The sequence below is a fragment of the Lacerta agilis genome, chromosome 9 (genome assembly GCF_009819535.1).
Source record: "Lacerta agilis isolate rLacAgi1 chromosome 9, rLacAgi1.pri, whole genome shotgun sequence".
Classification (NCBI taxonomy): domain Eukaryota; kingdom Metazoa; phylum Chordata; class Lepidosauria; order Squamata; family Lacertidae; genus Lacerta; species Lacerta agilis.
This window is the reverse complement of record NC_046320.1, coordinates 32,514,349-32,536,890: the sequence shown is the minus strand read 5'-3', so window position 1 is coordinate 32,536,890 and position 22,542 is coordinate 32,514,349. Positions and strand designations below refer to the sequence as shown.

At 41.6% G+C, this 22,542-nt stretch overlaps 1 protein-coding gene across 2 annotated transcripts in view; it reads right to left on the bottom strand.

Annotated features, from left to right (window-relative positions):
• Positions 1–20,897, bottom strand: part of FSTL5 (follistatin like 5) — a 318,694-nt gene extending 297,797 nt beyond the window's left edge. For both annotated transcript variants that reach the window (XM_033159896.1, XM_033159897.1), the window contains exon 1: positions 20,729–20,897. The gene's annotated coding sequence lies outside the window, so the exon portion shown is untranslated. The remainder of the gene's footprint in view (positions 1–20,728) is intronic.
• Between the last annotated feature and the right edge of the window lie 1,645 nt (positions 20,898–22,542).

Genomic DNA, 22,542 nt, shown 5'->3' with positions numbered 1-22,542 from the left:
TTGTGCCCTCAATCTTTGCCAACATCAGGGTCTTTTCCAGGGAGTCTTCTCTTCTCATGAGGTGGCCAAAGTATTGGAGCCTCAGCTTCAGAATCTGTCCTTCCAGTGAGCACTCAGGGCTGATTTCCTTCAGAATGGATAGGTTTGATCTTGCAGTCTATGGGACTCTCAAGAGTCTCCTCCAACATCAATTCTTTGGTGATCAGCTTTTGTTATGGTCCAGCTCTCACTTCCATACATCACTACTGGTAAAACCATAGCTTTAACTATACAGACCTTTGTTGGCAAGGTGATGTCTCTGCTATTTAAGATGCTGTCTAGGTTTGTCATCGCTTTTCTCCCAAGAAGCAGGCGTCTTTTAATTTCATGGCTGCTGCCACCATCTGCAGTGATCATGGAGCCCAAGAAAGTAAAATCTCTCACTGCCTCCATTTCTTCCCCTTCTACAGGGTGTGTCTTTTAAAAGAGGCCCCATGGAACATGTGTACTCTGTATCCATGGGGCCTCTTTTAAAGGACTCGCCTTTGGCCATGGTCTTAGTTTTTTATATTGAGCAGGGTAGCACTGTAGAATTGTAGAGCTGGGATGGACCTCAAGGGCCATGTAGTCCAAACCTCCTGCAATGCAAAAATATTTAGGTGGCCCATATGGGGATCAAACCTGCAACTTGGCATTATCAGCACTACACTCTAACCAACTGAGCTAACTAAAAATAGTAAAGGGGATGCAGATTATACTGTCTGATGAAACCATTCCAACTTTTTTTGGGAAGCAGGTGTATTGAATACACTAGGATGTTTTGCGGATATTTCTGGAACTGTAAATAGTTCATTAAATCAGAGCACAACAATTTTCAGACTATTCATCCAATATAGATATTATGGATCAGACTGAAGATTAACTATTTATAAGAAAGGAAATATTTATTTCTAGTCCAAAGCTGAAACTAACTCTTCTCCAGTATCCATTAACAGAAAAGAGCACTGTCAGTAAGGCTGTTTCTTTAATTTTATCAGCTACTGGGGGTGAGGGATGTAAATTTTGGAAGATTCAAATAAAAAGGTGAATGTCTTTGATATATTAGAGAAATAGATAAACATTCAATTAGGCTGTCATAGTAACAATACAAGATTTTGAGCTCTTCTTCCTGATGACCCTCATATTAGCAGGAAGGGCTTGTCAGTTAAAGTCAGAATGTACAGCACAGGCCTACCCAAATCCACAGGCTTTTAAAAAAATATTAGGGACACATTTTCCTTCTGATAATTCACTAAAGCTGCTGGTTTGGAAGAAACATGAACCAGTTCATAAGAACATAAATTGTTTCTTTAACATCCAGTTTAGAAACTGAATTCCATCCATCATTCTGCATAAGAAAACTCTTGCTCCCAATTTTAAAAGGGAGGCCAAGTTTGCACAATCAGTAGATCCAAGTGTACTATTCCGGGCTGCAAGTGGGGTTTGCACATTTGAATGTGAACCAGCCCTTAGTATTATTGATTTCTGTGAAAGGGTTTGTCCACACTTCACTTGCCCTATGCCTAGAAAGCAGGAGCCCAAAAGGTTTTCCTCTTGTCTCGTGCTTTCTAGGTATGTGCCCAAGCAGTTTTCTGTTTGCTGAACTGGAGCAAATGTCAATCTGCAGAAAACTTGATTGATGTTTGCTCCAATTCAGCAGTAAAGAGCAGGTTTCTTCAGGGGAAAGTGGTGGGACAAGTGGAAGGGTGGATGAGTCCTATATTGTGGTTTGCTTTTCTTAGGCTGAACTCCCAAACACACTTCCTAATAACTTCCTGTAATTATTGTATTTTAATATCTTGCTGGAAGCTGCCCAGAGTGGCTGGTGAAACCCACCCAGATGGGCATGGTATAAATAGTAAGTATTACTATTATAAAAGTGTAAAGGCCCCCTGGCAGTTAAATCCAGTCACGAATGACTCTGGGGTTGTGGTGCTCATCTCGCTTTACTGGCTGAGGTAGCCGACGTTTGTCTGCAGACGTTTTTCCAGGTCATGTGGCCAGCATGACTAAGCTGCTTCTGACGAAACCAGAGCAGCGCACGGAAATGCAGTTTACCTTCCCATCGGAGCGGTACCTATTTATCTACTTGCACTTTGACATGCTTTCAAACTGCTAGGTTGGCAGGAGCTGGGACAGGGCAACGGGAGCTCACCCCGTCACAGGGATTTGAACCACCTGCCTTCCGATCGGCAAGCCCTAGGCTCAGTGGTTTAGACACATATATATTATTATATAATTATAATTATAACATAGCAGAACTTATACTAAATATAATTGTCACATGCATTTATCCTAACAAACTTGGGTGGCCCTTTTTACACTTGTGGTCACTGCTGACTGCAACAATTTTAGAGCTATTTTTTCAAATAACCTGGTTCATCTGGTTTTTGATCTGACAACTGCATTATCGATTGCCTTGGATAAAAAGCTATTCACGATAAGGCTTCTTATGATTAATCTTACATTAGCTACTAAAATTGTACTTTCCGATATTATAAAAAGCCTTTAATTGCAAACAGGGGAATTGTTAAACAAATTCCTAGAGGCCAACAAAATGGAAAAACTAACAGATAAATTTGACAGAAAAAAATAGACTCGGTACCTCAGTTGAGATTCAAGAAAGGTGGATTTCACTTACTGGAACATATACTGTAATTATATTAGGATTGGAAGGATTCTTTTTTCTAAGCAGACCTTTTTGAAAACAAATAAATAATGTTGGTGGTTTATATAATATTATAAAAGGAATAGAGTACATTGCATGTAATGGTTTTGTTCATAAACAGTATGTTTCCGAAGTTTACATTTACACAACTACACAGCTGTATGTGAAATTAATTCAAATTAATGAAGGGATGGGAAATCTGTGGCTAACCGGTTGTTGCTTGACTCTCTCACCACCTGATAATTCCATAAACGGGGCTGATCCACCAACCAGAGAGCCAAAGACTGGTAATCCCTGAGCTGATGGAACATAAGCAATTAAAAAAACCTGGAAGTTAAACTCAAGCATATGAAATAGTAGATAGCAATGCAGCCAAAGGACCCAGTTGTCCATGCTGAAATTATTGTATTCTTTAGGTTCTATTTTTGGCTAATTTCAAGCTAAGCATTTTCATCTTAGTCATGTACCACAGCATCTTATTGATGGTTAGGATGTTCTAAAAGACCTTTTAATGTTTTCAGCTCACTCCAGTAGCTATTCTTAATATTAACTCAGAAGCCATTTATATTCTTCCCAATTATGTTTGTCATCTACTTCAAAATGATGGATTGAGGTAGACTGAAACATTTCTCTTGCATTTGGAAAAAAATAGCTTGGCACAATAAACGCAACCTGGGAACAAGGAAGGAACACCACTGTATGTACTCAAGTATATTAGCTCATTTGGCTTATTATCTGAAAATGAGTATGATAAGCTTCCTAACGTGAACTATTTCAAAGTTGCCTAGTTTCAACATTTATTGATTAACTTGGCTGAAAACACATCCTTGGATTTCAAAGAGCATCAAAGTTCCTTGGATCAAGCCACCTATGAAAACGTCTTGCCATGGGAATGCACCCTGAATGCAGACAAATACATAACAACGTAAGAATAGCCTGCTAGATCAATCCAATGGCCCAGTATCCTGTACTCCCAGCAGGCAGTCAGAAGACTGTGGGAAACCAGGGAGCAGAACATGAGCAAAAGAGCACTCTCCCCTTCCATGGTTTCCAGCAACTGGCATTCAGAAGCATTGCTGCCTCCCACTGTGAAAGTAGGGCATAGCCATCACAACTAGTAGTCTCCTCCATGAATTTGTCTTTTAAAGCAGACATAAGCAAACTCGGCCCTCCAGATGTTTTGGGACTACAACTCCCATCATCCCTGACCACTGGTCCTGTTAGCTAGGAATGGTGGGAGATGTAGTCCCAAAACATCTGGAGGGCCGAGTTTGCCTATGCCTGTTTTAAAGCCAATCCAAGTTGTTGGCCTTCACCTGCCTCCTCAGGGAGGGAGGTTCCACAGTTTAAAGATGTGCTGCATGAAGTACTTTTTATGTGTTGCAAATCTTCCAGTACAGTATCTTCATTAGATGCCCATGAATCTTAGTGTTATGAGGGAGAAAAGCTTTTCCATCTCCTCCACTTTCTCCATGCCATGCATAATATATATTATATACTTCTATCATGATGCCTCTTTCTTACTATCATATTGCTGTGCTTCAAATATATTTTTTTCTTTAATCTTTAGCATTTGGTTTGTCCAGCAACTGTATATCCAATACCACATTTTAGTCAACTTAACAAGGTTTCCTGACAGCATTATCTGAGCTTATGTGTGATTGTGCTTACAAATAGATTAGGCATGGCAGCTTGAGAACACCAAGTCCTCTAGGAATTAGATGGACAGAGAAGCAGACTCCTGTAAATACATCTCTAGCTGGATGACTAGCCCCATGTGTAAAAGGATGCCATGTGTGAACGTTGTCTTCCCATGTCAATAGTCAAGCCTGTGCTGCACACACATCCCTTCAGACATTAGGTGCTCAAGGAGAAATAGAAGGTTGGTTTGAGGTTCCACCCCCCCCCCCCAAAAGAGAGGTTTAGGGCAATGTAGAAAGCTTTGTATAGACCACCCCTGTTGTTTCATGTACACTCTATGGATTGGAGTCAAATTATGTAATAATCTGATATAGATGTAACTGCTGAGAATGTTTTCTTTTGAGGCTTCATAAAGGATAGTTCAGATTTCTATGTACCTGTTATAGTGAGAGAACATTTCAGGAACTGTATCCCATTACGGATATTGCTGCTATTTCCTGAAATAAATTGTCCTGTTGCCAAGACACACTTGCCATGCTCAATAGAGAAACTGAAATATTCAGACTCCCCTCACTTATTTGATAATGAACAGTTTTATTAGTGTTCATAGAATGTTGTCAGGGCATCCTTTCATTTCCATAATTTATCATGCAAGTTGGTTTGTATTTAAATTAATTTGTTGTTAACTGCACACTGGGTGAACTACCCAGCTTCTTCAGAATTAGGGGAGACAGTTTGTTGTCAAATTCCAGAATTTGAAACCATGTTTTATTCCCAATGATGTTAATGGGGGTATTCCTGGTTCCTTCTCTAAGACACCTCCTCGTTGCTTTGAATGACTAAAGCTCCCACCGCCAGCAGTGGTTTGGCCAGTGGGACAGAGTCGCAGCAATAGCCTCCGGACGGCAACATTATTGTCACTTATTGTGAGGCCCCAGCTGGCAGTGAAGCTGGTGCTTTGTGGACACACCAGTGGAGTCAGCCAGTGGAGGGTATAGGGTCATTTTAAAACATTATTATTATTATTATTATTATTATTATTATTATTATTATTATTTATTTTATTAAATTTGCATGCCTTCCAACAAGGATCACAGGGCGAATCACAGCATAAAATACAAAATGAGAACACAAATTACATTATGCACAAAAAAGCAAAAACAAATCTACAACCCCCCTCCCACAAACACATTTTAAAAGCCATAGAATGAACTCCTCAGTGTTTGCTGCACTGGACTCCTTTGGGAGTAGAGGGAGGATAGAAATTGAAGACACCATCATTGGTCCCACAATCCAGCATGCCCACAAAGCCCTGACATCGCCACTTCCTACGAGGCAGGAGTGCCACTTCTGCTGAGAAGTTATTGCTATGGTTCCATGTCACTTAGTGAGCTACTCCTCCCCAAGGCTCACTACCCTTTTCCCTTCTGCAGAACTCACCAAGAGACAGGAGCATCAACTGTGGCAAAAGGGCCCTTCCACCACTGGGGCACCTAAAAGGCTGCAACAGCACCATCCCAGACATAAGAATTCTGGGAAATCTCCCTCTTTCCCTTTGATTTTTTTGTTTTGTTTTACTATGGTGTTACTATGTCTATGGCTTTAATGTGTTTTGTAAGCTGCCTTGAAAATCCAAGTCTGAAGGACCAGCTGGAAATATTTTGAATAAATATGTATAAATAAATAAATAAAGATCTTCTCAGCTGGCAAGGAATGACAGATAGAATGGATAGAGGGAATAATTTTTGAACACCTAGACATATTCAGCTTCAACTCATTAACCACCACAATGAATCACAAATATGATTTCAAGGATACCAAATTAAGCAAATAATATGAAATTTAAAGGCTAGAAAACTCGTGGGGAAAATAATGTTATGTGATTAGCGGATGGGCAGGGGGTTTACCAGGAGCATAGAAACTCAAGTCCTTTAACACCGAGGTTGCTATTAGGACAGCTGAGGTACAAACAAACTACTAATCTCATACTGCATCTTAGAGGCTTGTCAAAAGCAGTAACAAATTCATGAATACTGGTGACAAACAAGCTGAGTATTCAAAGCACATAAATATTCTGAGAGCTTAATTGTTCCTAAATGCTCTCTCTGGGGAGATGTGCCTGGCGCCATCATTATAAACTTTTAGGCGCCAGGCAAAGGCATTCCTCTTTATGCAAGCACTTGGTTTTTAATTGGGAACATATGGTAGCATGATACCCCAGACTGTTGTGGTGCTCATCTTTTAGTAGGGTGGGGGTAAGAGTCATCCTTTTTATCATATTGCAGGATGAGCACTTGCAACAAATGATGCTGTGATATTCACTTTTAATGCGGTAGAGTAAGATTTCTCCTCCTTATAACATTTGCTTTTAGTAAATAATGTTGTTTTATTCTTTTGATGTTGTTTAAAACTTCTGTATTGTGGCTCTCTATCTAGAGGCAGAGGAGTGTTTGCCTACATCTGCCCTTGCTTAAACAAGTCTCAGGAGCTTTACTCCTGAAGGAAGGGGTGGAGTAGGAGAACCACATGGGCTCCATAACCCAGGGGAAGAGAGGCTGGTAGCTGGCTATTTAAGCCAGCTTTGCCTCACACTCTCTTTGTGGCACCGTCACTACAGCAGTGGGGGCACTTTTAGTCACCTTTTCAAGTGGCTAAGTAGGAATTTGTGGAGAGACTCCTTGGTTGGCTTTTTAGAACCCTCTTTTTCACACCGCTGGGACTTCTAACTGGAAGTGGTGCTTCACTAATTTGGTTTTGGCATTTAGAAAGGGCTGGTTATGAAATATAAGATGTGTACACTGGGCAATTATTGAGTTAAAGACACTCCTTATGCATCATTTGCCTTGCTATGCCCTTACAGAGTGGGGACTGCCCTGACAGGGCTGTCTTTACCCAGGGGTGCAAGGGGTGCGGGGCACCCAGGCACCAAATTCTGGGGGGCGCCAGGCACCCGCCGCTGAAGCCGCCTAAGCTCTTAACTATCCACCTGTTATGAAATAATAAATAACTTTGATCAAGCTAGAAAAACAAAATGCATATATACCTAGGTATTACCGAAATGTATACCTACTGTTTCACTAAAGGACTTTCGACTTTGTGCGCTCATTTACCGAAGACTCTTGTGACATCATTCACAACAGCGGCACTTGTCAGACTCAACAACAGTGCTTGTCATTCACAACAGAGCTGTGCATGCGAAATTAACTGTTACATCAAAATATTATGTTACGTATTGTATTGAGCCACTATGCGGCAGCGGCACCTTTGACATGACTGATATTTCTCCTAAGTAGGTGCCTAAACAATACTTATAAGTTTATGTGTGGTGGTGTTGTATACTTAAGTATAAGCATACTGTAAATAATTGAGCAAATGAAAAAGTTTATTTCTTTCCCCACCCTTCTTTCATAAACAAGAGATAAGGCGTAAGCGTGGTGTCTGACATAAGCATAATAAAAGTTAATTTGGGGGCTAAACTAAATTTGGGGACGCTGGGCGGATCTTTGCACACCAGTGGCGCACATGCTAAAGACAGCACTGTGCCCTGACATGTGCATTTTGATGAATGCTGGATAGCAAAGATGTGATTATACCCAAGGCTCACTTAGCAAGGAGAGAATAAACTTCTCCCAATTCTTGGCTGCAGACTTCAGGGGACTGAAGGGACACATCCCTGACAGATTTACAGAGAACCTCTTCTGGTCACACTTTTGCCAATCAGTTTGTAGATCTTCTTTTTGCTTTATTTAATAAATACAACTTTTTTTTCCTATGAGCTTATTGTCTCTTGAGACTTCTTTATGTTTGCATGGGGCCAACTGTATAGGGTTTTCTTTTCTTTTTTAAAAAAAATGTAGGTCACCTCAGGACACTTTGTGTAGTTAAGTGGTGAATAAATGTAATAAATAATAATTGCTCCCATGAAGATGATAGTGGTGGTAGGGGAAATTATGTTGCAATCTCTCCAAAAACATATCTGATAGCAGGAGCTATCTAATTTTTTTCATCATGGAAATCCTACTAAGTGCATTTGACCTGAATTTGATCTGCATTTGACCTGCATTGATCTGAACACAGGGACACACTGCAGCAGTGAAGTATAGATTGTGTCACATCCTTGAGGTGGGTGAAAAAAATGTTTCCACTTTTCATACTTTTTCATACTTTTTCATACTTTCCCCCTTTGAATAAACAGTCCAGCCTAAGTGTGGGCCTGTTAAAACTAATCTTGTAAGAGAAGCATTCACCAGTCTGTTGGTGAGCATGGAAAATGTGTGTATTTTTAATATACAGTACATTAAAAAAAATTAAGGAAGTTAATTTAGTGAAATTTATTTTTAAGAAATAAGAACCAAACAATAGTGCAGCTAATTCTGTGCTCGAATGGAGGCTTGGGCTTGTTTTTTGGGTTAACTGGGGGATATTTCAAGGGCAATCTGTGATATAACACATGGGACTACTGTTCAAAGCCATAGAGAATGTCAATAAGTAGCACTTTGGATATCAGCCATAGTTCTTAGTTACTGTTAAGATGAAAAAGAAATGTATACCTACAATTCTAAACTTAAATAAGCGCACAATGTAAGCCCAATGTTTCAGTGATCAAAGTTTCTCTCAATATTAGCCTTACTTTTGAGCCATACAGATGCAGAGCTGGGGGACTGGAGTACTGCTTTTAGCTTTGATTATTTTTCCACTGTGTTGTCTTATAATCCAAGTTTTGACCACAGTGCTATTCAGTTATACTAACAATTTGGCCAGGGTCGACAAAGCAGAGCAGAATGATGATGCTGATACTCTCACATTTGACTAAAGGAAATTTTACTAAGGGAGCCAATGGTTTGCCTTGGCTCATTACTGATTATAAGATGCTACACAGCCATGATAGCTGTGCCAAAGGATGTTCAATCGCATCAATGTGTCACTAAAAATGCAAGGATAATCAAATTTAGATATGGATCTTACACTGTTCATTGAACATCAGTTAGAAATGGTTTGAAATATTTTGCCCAAATCCAGCAATTCACTGTGAGCATGTATGAGCTGACAAAAGGGGGCAGAAGTGGAACTATCTTCTTCATAGAACTGATGGGAAAGTCACTGCCTGAGGGGCTGCATCTGAGTTTCCAAAGTACTTTGGACTGGGAGTACTACATTTCTAGACACACACGCGCTAAATATATATGAGTGCAGCAGAATCCAATAGGCAAAGTATCTTTGTGCATGGGGTGAAACAGCTTGGCTAGTGTCCAGGCAGGCGGGTTGTTGTTGCTTACGAAGGTGGGGGGGAGGTAAAACAGCTGGGAGGTAGGCAGGTTGCAAATGCACCTGCAGGCCCACCAATGGGCTCCACCAGTGCATCTCTAGCTTAGACTACTGCAATGCGCTCTATGTGGGGCTACCTTTGAAGGTGACCTGGAAACTACAACTAATCCAGAATGCGGCAGCTAGACGGGTGACTGGGAGTGACCACTGAGACCATATAATACTAGTCCTAAAAGACCTACATTGGCTCCCAGTACGTTTCCGAGCACAATTCAAAGTGTTGGTGCTGACCTTTAAAGCCCTAAACAGCCTCGGTCCAGTATACCTGAAGGAGCGTCTCCACCCCCATCGTTCTGCCCAGACACTGAGGTCCAGTGCTGAGGGCCTTCTGGCGGTTCCCTCACTACGAGAAGCCAGGTTACAGGGAACTAGGCAGAGGGCCTTTTCAGTAGTGGCACCTGCCCTGTGAAATGCCCTCCCACCAAATGTCAAAGAGAAAAACAACTACCAGACTTTTAGAAGACATCTGAAGGCAGCCCTGTTTAGGGAAGCTTTTAATGTTTGACAGACTATTTTAATATTTTGTTGGAAGCCACACAGAGTGGCTGGGGAAATCCAGCCAGATGGGCAGGGTATAAATAATAAATTATTATGATTATTATCTGCATTGCAGCAACCTCCCTGCCATCTTGCCCTTTTTCCGCCTGGTCAGCAACAGCAACCTACCTGCCAGGAAGCTTATGTAGCAGCCCTGTTCAACCTGGTAAACTAATTTTGTGTGATGCTATAGAGTTTCAAAATCCCATAATATTAGAAAGAAAGCTGTCAGACTGCAGTAACTAATATACAAACCGATTTTTCAATGTCCATATGCAAAAGGAAATTTACTAGCTATGAGCCCTGAGCAGCAGGTAATATAGACCAAGAAATAAAAATATGTAAAAGGGCACAAATATATTAATCCACAGGTTTATTGGCCTACAGGGGTGCCACTTTTTAATTTCAGGTGCATAAGGAGCTCAGCTAAAGCTTTAGATGAAAGCTGTAAGGTGCCTATAACAATAACACTACTATCCCTCCCTGCTGAAGGCAAAAGGATCATGAAAATACAAGACACTCAATTATTTCTCCCTGGTAATAATTCTCTGAATTACATTCTGGCAGCAGCTAGGGAACACCAAACAACAAAATCAGTGGAGACAATGTCAGCAATCCAGGCACTGCTTAGCACAACACAAGGATTAAACATAATTTATATTATTTGGGTCCTAATGTCCCAGGTAAATAAATCAATCGCCCCACACATTAATATTAAACATAGCATTTACCAGAATAGATTTGTCTAGCAAAACCAGGAATAAGGAAATATACACACACTATCAAAACTAGCAAAAGGAAAACCATACAAATTTCCCCTTTCACTGTAACCACCAGATTACCACATACTGAGTAGTCAAATGGAGCAAGAATTTCAATGTAATGCTAATGGATTACAGGAGCAGTCGACAACCAAGAGTCTAAGGATTAATATTTCAGAACTCCATTGTCGTTGGTGAAGTCCTTTTTTGAAGGGGGGGGGGAAATACAATGTTCGCCTGTATGACCTATCTGCAAATACCCTGTGGATTGCTTTATGTGAGTTTTTAAAAAAAGAAAAAGAAAAAGACAACAAACATCTGGCTGGGGACTTTATGAGTCAGGAGATTAGTACAAGGATAAAGAATCTTTCACTTTTAAGTTATTTGTTACAACTGTGCCTAAAGCTGCAGTAGCTGCAAATCAGTATGCCACCTATAACAGCACTGGCAAAATCAGAGGGCCCAGAGATCATTATTGCATAAGGGTGAACGGAAGGCAAGAAAAGAAAGACCATTTCACTCCTAAATAGTGCTTATGACCTGCTTTATGAAGGACAAAGGATTAGGGAAATACATAGATGCACAAGAATTTTCACAGTTTGCAGAGAACGAGGAGGACACAATGGGGGGGAAACAAAGTACATGATTATCACAAAGGAGGTTGCCCACCTAGATAGACTTCAAAAGACTGACCGACTTTTTGAGAAAATGAGAAAAGTGGTGCAAATGGAGTCCAATGATGGTTATGGAAGTAATAGGGTGGAAATCAAGGTCAGCTTCAGGTTCTACTGCCTTTCTAGCCAAAGGATGCAAGGATGGTCCCTGAGATCTGCTAGGTTGAGCCAAGAAGCCAGTACAGGGTCCACAGGCTAACTGCCACACAATTTTCATGTCATGCTAAGACAATGAGATACCAGAACTCTTACGTTCATTGCAGAGCATTAGGCAATTTTAGAGAAGTAAGTGCATTTTGACCTCTTCTCTGAACATCTCCTGCTCTCCCATCCTTCTCTAGTATTGATGAATCTTCCCTCAACTGACCTGCAGAAGGAGGAGACAGGGACCCAGAAATCAATTTTAAGTAATAAATGCAGGAGGGGCTGGAAAGTATAACCTCCAATTTCTCACATCTCTTTTGGCACATCATGACAAGCTTTCCATTCATTCTGGAAAGGTGAGGATACTGAGGGAGGAAGTTCCTTGTGCAAAGACCTACGGGAGTCTTCATAGTCTGGACATTGTATTTTTCCCTTATCCTCCCACAATTCACCTTTTGTTTTGTCAGACTTTTGATCTCTGGAGTTGATGTTACATCACCTTTCATGAAAACAAGGGAGTCGCCTAGGACCTATTCCATTGGGATCTTTGAGAGTCTGTCTCTTAAGTACAAGCCTCAACAATTAAAAATAAATAACAAGGCAGTTAAATACTGAGAAACAAAAGCAAATAGTGAGATGCAAAAATAGTTTTTTAAAAAAATGCAATACCCAAGAAGAAAAGACAGCAGTCCTCTTGCTAGAGAACAAGGGCAAATCCATAGGAACATAAGCCTTGGGAAGATGCTGGATCTTGCAAAGTAATTTCTCCTTCCATTTCTATGGCAGTAAGCCTGCAGCTTCTACCCTACTCACCTCTCACATTATGCCACTGTTCTAAGGAGCCTCATGTACACATAGGAAGCATACCCTTAAAAACAAACAAACCCTGTATTGATACCTCAGTTGCACTTTGCACACTTCCTTTATACATGATCTGATTGGTGAGCTCACCCTCTTGGAGAACAATTCATACAACAGCTGATCTCAAATATCTGCACAAAATATACATATGCACAGTTGTGCGCTGGATAATTATAACATATACTAGGAATGATACATATATAGATATTCCATTCTGATGCATAATAACTTTGTGCTAGCTTGGTCTGTCAAATGAAATACCCAATGTATCACATTGACTCAAAGACACTAATTGGGGGGGGGGGGGTTGGACATGTACTGTGCAAATAATTAATCTAAAAGTCAACATTTTTAAATCTAGAGTAGATTCAGATGGTCAGATATTTCTCCCCCATAATGCAGGGGTATTTTCAGTCTCTGTGAAACAGAGTTGCCCAAAGGTGAACAATACATGAAAGACTCCACCATCTATTCATGAACCTTATTTTACTTATACTTTGTAGAAAAGTATATTGTCCTTTGGACTTTTTTAGTTTCATGATAATCCTTTTAATTTAGGAATCACCAAAGTTGTGTCCTCCATATGTTGTTGCACTCCAAACTCCCATTAGCCATTGACTGACCATCCTGGCCAGTGGTCAAGGATGATGGGAATTGTAGTCCAACAACATCTGGAGGATACCACACAGGTTGCCCCTGCTCTAGCCAGTGGTTACAAAAGTCACTGTGCCATAGGGCATGGGGAGTAGTCATCCACATGCAACCTCAATAATGAACTATTATTTCTGTGCACAGGAGTGTTTCTATTTTTGCAGAAATGTGTTTGAAATTTTTAAACCTCCACCTCTGATTACTTTGTTCATGATTCAGTCCTGCTAAGTAATTATTTTCAATAGAATCAAATGGCAGTGAAGGCTCACAGTTAATTATAGGTTGCATAAAAAGTACATTCGCGGTTTTTAAATGTATTGCTTTTAAATTGAGTTGAATGTCTTTTGTAATGTGAGAAGGGCAAATGGGAAAAAAATGAATGGTACATTTTATAGCACACATCCTTTTGACAATACTTTACTTTCTTATTTATCCCTTCCTTGAAGTCAGAACAGTGCTCTTATGCCTAGTCAGACCAATGGTCTGTTTTGCCCATAATCAGTACGGCTATATTTTACTGGCAGTAAAAAGAGGGCTTTCAGCCCCACATTTTCAAGATCTCCATTAGAGACATTCCCCTGCTCTGGTATTTTATATCTTTTCACTAAAGTTACTATTAGAAACAGTAGCTTAGGTAATTAAACTATGAAGTTTATTGTTTATTTGCTGAGAACCTGTCTATAATTGCTATGTGCAACATTTGAAGGTTCTACAATGCAAATTATTATCTTTCTGCATTTTTTGCATAAACATCTTAAATGTTGTCAGTGCTTAAAGTACAAGCCTGGGCATGGAGATGCCTGTTTTACTTACCGGTACCTATATGCAGAGCAGGTTTTGAAATTAGCAGGGTGCCAGGCACATTTTGCACCTAAAGATTCTGCATTTGTAAGCACCTCAATTGATGACTAGACATTCTGTTTTGGCACCCACAACTCAGGTCCCAGGAGCCATTTGTCTCGTAGCTTTTCTATCCCAGTTTCTAACACTAGTGTAAAGGTACAGAGTTTTCCAGCATATTTCCAAGTTGCTGCCATGTGTCCATTAATCATGAAAACCAGCTTGGATCTGCACATTCATGTGCAAATAATGCATTCCTTTACTGAGCTAAAGCTTCTTCTTTAAAATTACCTGTATTTTCTTAATTTTCATATGGGTACTTCCACCTTTAACAGTGGCAAATTTGCTACACACACACTTTAACCTGAAGGAAACTCCACAGGAATTTCCTAAGGGGCAAGAAGACCACCCAAGGCCCTGACCAATTTAGGGCCACTCTGACACCCATTCATCCTCTTTTCAATAAATGTAACTATTCCACCAAAATGTTAGTTCTCAAGCTTTCTTTGGGGGTGTGGGGACAACCTGATTTTCTTATCCTTATGCTGCCAGCTCCTCAACTATTTGATGGAGAGTAAGGCCTTGGTATGAAGAAACTAACAAGACAAGGATTTATCAGTATGCAGTGGAATAGCATGGATTTGCCAGAGCCCAGGCCCGCAGAGGGGGTGGGTGGGAAGGATACAGACAGGACTACACATGCACATTCAACTGCCTAATGGCATCCATGTCATTCAAGAGATTGCAACTGCAGAGATAAGAAAAGAAGAGTCATTTTGCTCTCTGCAGAGGTCACTTCCTGGTTCACATTGAGGTGCAGCCCAGCAATGGATGCACACAGTTGTATTGAGGCAGAACCAGATGTTTAAATTTTCTTCCCCTAACAATTTAATGCCTGGGGCAACCACCCCTATGGGCCCCCACATGCCACACCACTGTCAACATGAATTGGATAATGCTTAGTAGAGTCTGGTGAACCTGTACTGGTCCATTCATGACCTCAAGGCGCAGGCATAAGCTTAAGAACTGTTTCATATACCACTGTTTTCTTACACTGATGTCTATTCTGTAAAAACAACAACATATATATCACTGACAATGGCCACGGTGAATATGTTTTGCACTCATATGGCTACTCCTGAAGACAATCTTTTCAAAACCAATACAAAGAAAGGTGGACTCACATAAATTCATTTTACACATAAAAATAATAATAATAATAATACTGACCCAGAAATCATTTGCAGGTATAGGGGCTCCAATAAGCACATGAAGGTTACCTATTCAAGTACAGTATAGAGGGCAGCTGATTGTGACAAGGAATGTGTGCCTGGAGCTGTCCCGTCCCCCCACCACAATGAAATGAATTATAAATGCCTGTGACATGGCCCCTGCATCTAGGTTCCAGTGTTGACTTGAGGACAACTCAGATGACTCATAACTCACTCAGCAGGAGTCCTTAGGTCCACTTCTATACCACCCCAGCCTGAGGACATGGTTCACCCATTGGCAAGCTACAGAGGAGAACACTAGTAAATCTGCAGCAATTGTGTATGGTTACTTATATGGAAGGGACGCGGGTGGTGCTGTGGTCTAAACCACAGAGCCTATAGCTTGCTGATCAGAAGGTCAGCGGTTCGAATCCCCACGACGGGGTGAGCTCCCATTGTTCAGACCCTGCTCCTGCCAACCTAGCAGTTCGAAAGCACATCATGTGCAAGTAGATAAATAGGTACTGCTCTGCCGGGAAGGTAAACGGCATTTCCGTGCGCTGCTCTGGTTCGCCAGAAGTGGCTTAGTCATGCTGGCCACATGATCTGGAAGCTGTCTGCGGACAAACGCCGGCTCCCTCGGCCTATAGAGTGAGATGAACGCCACAACCCCAGAGTTGTCTGCAACTGGACCTAATGGTCAGGGGTACCTTTATACCTTTACCTTTACTTATATGGAACCAACCCAAAGTTTGCAGAACAAACAACTTTTCCAGAGATAGTTAAACCCTTACAATTAGCCTTGATTATTCAAAATTACTATGTAGGAAAATGTGAAACCTTATGGGTCCTGAATGAAATGAAGTCATGAATGATGGTGTTGATTTCATCATCCAAGCATTCCAACAAATAAATTTCATTTTTAATGTGCTTTTCTAGGTCAATGAACATTGCCTATGTTCTTTTTATTATTTAAAGAGATCATGGAAGTTCAGTAACAATGAAAACATTTCAGTCTTCAGCCTACAATTATCATCCATACAAATGAAAATTTTATACACCTTGCTCAATGAAATAACCACATTACTTTTTAAAAAGCTCTTCAACTCTGCTAACAAACAACCTTGAATCACACTCAATTTAGTGTGCTCAAGTACTTCTCAAGTACATCACCACATGCCAAACACTTTAGAATCTCCTTCTATAAAACCCTGCTGGACACCACCTTCTATTAATTCAAATGCAAATAGAGTAACTTTAACACACTTCAAGCAATCAGTTTTGCCAGCTGTGCTTCACACTTAACTCCTTAAACTTCATACTCTCATGAATTATGAGACCAAGGCATTGTACTTCGAATCGGACATGATTAAACACAGTCATGGGAACAAAATTGACTTTCTGTGGCAATAAAATGTTCTAATTACAACATGTCAGCCCAATCCCATAAGTTGATGTGCCAGGAGTTTATCACTATAATAGTGTAGTATCAAAAGCCTTGTGTGTTATTCCGACTATCTGGATACCTATGTTCTGTAGTGTTTATATATATTTTCTCATTCAATCAATCACTAAAAATATTTGTTAACCACCTTCATTAAAAGTTTTCAGTGAGCAATGAACAAAAGTATGAATAAAATTAATTCACACAGAATATAAATACTATTTAAAACCAACAAATCAGCATAAGAAAATATAATAAGGTAAGACAAGAAAGCTAAAAACAGAATAGAATTCCAGAAACCAACTACAGTGGCCCTCAGGGTCCCTTCCAATTGTATGAAATAGAAAGGTCTTCATGTGGTATCTCCATGGAAAAGGCCCACTCCTTTGTAGAAACGTAATACACTTCTAATAAAGACTGACTGGCACACACACATTTATAGTCCACCCTCCATCATGTAGTCCAAGGGTAGGTTACATCCCACTCAATACAACAAACAATGAAATTCATAAACATTACAAGACCATAAATTAACCTGAATCAACAGCAATCAGAAATTACAACAATAGTGTAATGGAATGTATATTGTGATGTCAACTTCCACCTCACAAGAGCAAAAAAAGAGGCATCTCTTTGCCTATTGTCAAAATATATACAATGATGCCATATGCATCCTAGAGAGGAGAGCATTCCACAGCCTAGGGGCGACACAAAGAAGTACCACTGTTCCTGCAGACTCAACATAGTGATGGAACCACCAACATGGTATCCTTTGCAGGTCTCAAATATTCAGGTAGGTCTATCTGAAGCATGGCCTCTCCTGCTTCAGGACACAGGTAGCCTGGTTTAGCAAGAGTCAGTCATTTGGGTATTTAGATATTTAGCAGTTTAGAACTTTAAAGGAAAGCACCAGCACTTTAAATTGGACTCAGAAACCATCATCACATCCCTGTTACTGGGAACATCACCTTCCGCATGTTGGGAAGAGAACTTCTGCTCTACTAATGTAGGTTTCCTATGTAACTTAGAACCCTGAAAGATTAAATATTTGCTGGAAGGAGCCATGCGAAGAGGAAAGGACTACACACACACACAGAGAGAGAGAGAGACAGAGAGAGAGAGGGAGAGAGGGAGAACTACTTTGTACTCACATTGTAATGACTTGATAGGGCTAAGGAGAATCCCAATCATGAAGTTCATAACTGCATTGAAGATTGCAGAAGGTCCATTGTCCAAGGGAGGCATATTATTTTAGATCCAGTTGGTACTCTAAGATTGCTATCTTAACAAGGCCTACAGTCCTAAATGCACAAGCTTGGATATTCTGTATTAATCGAAAAAGGATTAAATCCAGATAAATGTGTTTAGGACTGGGGCCTTTATTACCCATCACTTGGTTGCTGTACATGGTGGCTGACAGCTGTGAACTGGCTATTGAAAAGCATGATGCTTGAGATGATATGGTACAAAATTCAAGTTGTATTACTGTGTTGTATCTCTGATGGCCCATTTACACTTGCAACTCATCACTTGATGTTGCAACTATCATGTGAAGAATATGCATTTTTAATATTTTGTTATATTCATATCACACCTTTTCTCCAAAGAGTTCAAGATGGTCACATACCCTCCCCATCTTTATACTAGCTGTGGTCCCAACTGTGGAACCATTTTCTCATAAGGAGGAGACTTGGAGAAGAGACTGAAGAAGTAACTCAGCCCATTCCTTCTGGGATTCTCCAAAGAATATTAAGTTCTCTTTCCAAGTTGGATATCTACAACATTCTATGATGTAGACCAGAGCTTTCTAAACTGTGTGCCATGACATGTTAGTGTGTTGGGTCCAGTGTGCAGGTGTGTTGGGGGAATGTTTTTATAAGGGCTTAGTTTAACCTCCGGTTTGCTTGTAAAACTGAATTACTGCGTCGTGAAATGATGTATGTCTAAAAAGTGTATCACCAACATGAAAAGTTTGGAAAGCTCTGATTGTAAACCATTTTCTGGACTATATTAACAGCAAAAGACATATTCATTCACAACTGTATATATGTCCGTGAAACATTTAACCAGGATATCTGCATGGGTGCATTTATTATTATATAAAAACATGTTTACAAGCTCAGGCCCTCTGCATGTCTATCCTGGCACTGCAAGAGAGTGCTTTTCTTCATTTCCATAGTTACTAATGATAGCTTTCTTCACATATTTTGAAAACAGATATCCTGACATTTCATATCCCCCTTCCTTCATACCCAAATTGAGAAAAGGGATCATTTGAGAATGCTTTTTTTACACTAGTATAGAAGTATATAATACCATGGAAATAGTCTTGTGTGTAGTCATTATACTGTAAATCTTAACACAGCATGTTTTACTCTTACTCCAAAAGTACTAAAGAGGAGTAACTGATTAATGGAAGGAACTGAATTCATTGTTTTTCAAGCTAAAATTTCAATATTAAATGATCATAATACTGGAGTTTAGCTTTCAAAACTTTTCCCTACCACCAGTAGGGAAATAGTACTTCCCACTATTTCTGAATTGCTGAAAAACGCTGCATTATTTTAGCAGATGTTCACTATAACATCACAGTGCAACTTTAAATAAAGAATTTTAAAGTAAAGAAATACTCATGATATTTTGGAACATAACTGCCATTGATCTGCTCGTTCTTTCCAGACCAACATTTAAAAAGAGAGAGAGACTGATAGGGGAAATGCTGGACAACAGCTATAATACAAATGTCACTGATATCTTATGGTTCTAGAATGTAAAGAAAAAAACATTTTCTCAGATAATCGAGTGATCTGCAACATGATGCAATACAGGCTAAAACACAATTTGCTTTCCCATTTCAGTTCAGTCATCTCCCTCCCAATCAGTATTTAACTCACATAGTAAATACCCCAGCTTCTTCTTGTTTATGTATAGAAAGAAGTCTGGCAACTCACAGTAACTACCTTAGCAGATCCCTGGAATAGAGAAGGGCTTGCCAAAGGTTAAACTTGGGTGGGAAAGTGAGACATTTCCATCTGCCTACGTTCCCCAGTTCTTTTCCAAACAGGAGAGGATCTGTAACACCAGACGTAATACTACTGTGCTATTAAATTGGAGCTTCACATTTGCATCTACTTCTAGCCTGGAGGGAAGGCCTGACATTGACCAAATCAATACTGTGCAATAGACAATGGGGAACTTTCAATCCTGGGGGCTGACCTTGGGAACAGAGGGGTCAAGCCCTTTGTAAAACCGAGTTTCCTAAGTTTCATATCAGACAGATCTGGCTGATTGTGATCATCGTCATCCTCCGCAACCTCTAAGGATCACGCCTGATCTCTCTCTCTCTCTCTCTTTTACACACACACACACGCACGCACGCAGGGCACATCAGGCATTTCCTCCACAAATCCCCTCTAATTCCTGCTTTGCTCGCTGCTTCCCAGACTGACCTCACAACCTCCCTCCCTCTCTGCCCCCTTCTTCTCTCCCGTCAGAATCAATGAGCAATTTATTCACCCTCCAACGCCGTCGTTTCTTCGGAGGAGCTTCTTTAACGCGTTTTAATTAAAATCCAGAACAACAAGAACGAAAATCAATCTGCCTGTTTACACCTCTCGATCTCCCCATCCAAGGAGAAATAACATTGTTCAAAAGCCCCGAGACCACGACCAGAAGAAGCGTGTGCGGAAAACTTTGCCACTAGCACCCTACCTCATCAGCCTCCCGGGCTTCATTCTGCATTCATCTCTTGTTTACCAATCCCACGATTATCTTGAGCAGAGCCGCCGAAAGATCCCACCCCACGTCCTTCTTTGCATTAAGCTGAGGACTAACAGGTTCGCAACTTTCCCCCGTCCCTTGGCATCGCCCCCAAACTCTACCCGCTTCCTTAGCCACGTTAATTCCAAAAGCAGCTTGCATTTGTCACAAGCCCGATCCCCCTTCGCTCTTACCTGGTCGAAGAGTCACTAAAGTCCCCAAAGGGAAGCAGGGGGAGAATATTATGTCCTGTTAGTCGCAAGGATCGTGCATATATATTCTCTTCCTTTTTAGGTGTTCCGCTTTAGGAACCAAAGGGGAGGGTGGAAAGTCAAAAATGCAAAAGGTTGCAAAGGAGGGGGAGGAGGATCCCAATAAACTGGGGTAGGCAAAACTCCGAAGAAATGTCCACGTTTAGTTGAGCATCAAGGAACACAACACGGGACCGAGAGAGAGAGAGAGAGAGAGAAAATCTCCTTTGCGTCCGGTAAGCTCCTTGGCCAAGTTGCTTCTGACCAGTGGGGCGGAGTGGAGGGCGAGGGGGGCGGGACGCCTTCGGGGCGGGGCCTAGAGGGCTGAGGAGCGGAGCGAGCGAGCAGGCGGGATTCCCGGGTTCAGCACCAGCGGCGCAGTGGACAGCACCAGCTCCTTCCCCTTCCCGCGAGTCTCAGGCACTGAAGCCGGCAGCTGCTCGCTCCCTCCCTCCCTCCCCGCCGCCACAGCGCGCGCGTCCCGCCTCTCTCCTCACGTCAGCCCGAGCTCTGCCCTCATTTGCATAAAGCCGAGAAGGGGGTGGGGAGCAGACGGCGTTGTAGTGACAGCGCACGGCCGCCGCCAGGGTCGGCAACTGGTAGCAGGCGGCGCCGCGGAGGGAGCGCCAAGCGTGCCACCAAAAAGCGCGCCTTCTTTGCCAGGAAGCGAGTTCTCCTCCCGTCCCCCACTCGCTCAGGCCGGCAGGAGGGAAGAATCCTAGAATTGTAGAGTTGGAAGGGAGCACCAGGGTCATCTAGTCCAACTCCCTGAGGACTCGAACCCAAAACCCTGAGATGCAGAGTCTACCGACTGAGCTAGGGGAAGCCAGCCCGTCAGGAGCAGGGAAGGCGGCTCTGTCAGAAGCGGAGCGGTTCTTCCCTCCCCCATCCAAGGGACGCCCCTCCACCCCCCAAAAGGGGGGGGAAGCAAGCGTGGTGGCGAGGGAGACGCTTAAGACTTGACTGCATAGGTCTGTGCCAAAGCTTCACAAAACGTGACTGCCTAACTCTGTTTTGTCTGCTCAGGCTGGAAGAGCACTTGCTCCTGTGAAAACTGGACGCAGCAGGGAATGAATCTGAAACCTTATGCGCTCAAGGGATGGGAGTCTGCTCTATATGTATTTATTTACTCGTTGCAAGGAGAGGCATGTGGTGCACAAGGTTCTGCCCCCGCTCCTATATAATCCCCACAACAACCTGCTGAGGTAGGTTAGGCTGAGAGGTGCTGCTGCTAAGATGCCCTGCTTGTCAAGAGAAGACTTGCCAAGGAAGAGAGAGACTAAGACGCACTGGTGGAGCTTTTCACTCTCCATTCAGTGCCGCATTCAGAACCTGGACTTGTTAGACGACAGAATATTTCCAGGCATCAAGGATGTGGGTTAAACATCATCCATTCTACACAGGATGTCCTCCCTTCCCGTCTTTGTGTGGCTGGTTGCCAACCTGCAAAGGTAGCCTAAGAAATCATTAAAGAAAACACGGTGGAAGGATTCCTGTGTGTGGTGGCTCCCCACAACTGGGGCTTCAGGGTCACCTGAAATTACGTTTATAATGCAGGAAGGAGACACATTGTTGTGGTTCCCAGGTCACAAAGATAATGTGATTAATGGGGTCACATAATAAAATGGTCTTTTGTGGGAAAGCAAACAAAAAACCCACCCTGCATGCAGTAAACTAGTCCATCAGAGAGATAACGGCATAGTATCTTGATGGGCTGAGGTTTTCTTTTTACACATACTGAACTATTTATCTGGAGC